The following is a 1,176-nucleotide window of genomic DNA, read 5'->3' on the forward strand; positions in this document are numbered from 1 at the left end:
AATTACTTCAGGCTAATGAAGATACTACTCTAGTCTTTCCAGTGGATCTTTCCCTAAGAATGGAACGAACCAAGTTAACCTAAACGAGAGTGAGGAATAAAAACCAACAATCAACTTACAGATTTTGATGTCCCACGATTCTGCTAGTTTAGAGAGAGAGGAGAAGGACACCACCGGAGGCATGCGCTAGGTCAGAAAGGTGATAACTAAAAAATCTCCCCAAGTAGGATTCGAACCTACGACCAATCGGTTAACAGCCGACCACTCTACCACTGAGCTACTGAAGAACAACAGACTTAATGTTGGAAGTCGACTCTCGTTCTTTGGACCAACTTATGACAAAAGAAAAATGAGTTCGTCACTCTTTTTCACATACACCGGGAGAAAGGGTTACGCTAGCAAGCCCGTCCCTGGCCGGAGAGCCCCCAGGACAAGGAGGCGGTGATCAACCATCCACTCTCGAGATTCATATTGATCAATAGATCTCCGTGTCCTGCCAGTTTGCTAAGTAGAATAACTTTAACGAGGGGCAACAAAGCCTGGAACTCTTCTTGCCAAAAACAACGGACCTACTTCTCATCCTAGGAGTTAGCAGGTATGAAAGAGTCCCCTCTCTGTCTGTCTCTCTGAGTTTCTACTAATAAGTAGCACTTCTGCTATTCAATCATAGAATCGATTCCGATCAAGCAGAAAAAAGTAAGCCCTATATATGTTTGTTATTAGTAAAGCGCTAATTCCCTATCTATAGTAAGGGTCCCTTTCTTGATCGTTAGCACTGTTTTTTGATTTCAGATAGGGCTCCCCTATTTCTTTCTCAAAGTCAAATTTCTCCCTTCTTAGTCAAGCTTTGAAGTCCCTACTTTATTTAGATTTATGGGATATTTGAAGAAGCGTAGGTTTGGAACCCTATAACTATACAAGGGGCTGGTCTCGATCTCTCTTGGTGGTACCCCTCTCGATGATTGTTGACTCAATATTGATTTCATGCTTGAGTTGGCGGGCTCTCCCTCTATTCATCGAGTCAAGTAATTCGCTATCGGAAATTTCTCCGCCGCCTATCTCATGCCATGCTTCTTCTTTCTCCAAATCGGTTCCTAGTGTCAGTAAATCAAGATTCTCCATCAAGAGAGGGAAGATCCTTGACTTTAGGTTAGGCCGGTCTCATCATTCACGCAA

General features: G+C 43.2%; 1 non-coding gene across 1 annotated transcript; it reads right to left on the reverse strand.

The window, feature by feature from the left end:
- Nucleotides 1–215: 215 nt before the first annotated feature.
- On the reverse strand, nt 216–287 carry TRNAN-GUU (transfer RNA asparagine (anticodon GUU)). The gene has a single exon. It is a non-coding gene; the product is annotated as a tRNA-Asn (tRNA).
- Between the last annotated feature and the right edge of the window lie 889 nt (nt 288–1,176).

The sequence above is a fragment of the Solanum lycopersicum genome, chromosome 3 (assembly GCF_036512215.1).
Source record: "Solanum lycopersicum chromosome 3, SLM_r2.1".
In the NCBI taxonomy this organism is placed as follows: domain Eukaryota; kingdom Viridiplantae; phylum Streptophyta; class Magnoliopsida; order Solanales; family Solanaceae; genus Solanum; species Solanum lycopersicum.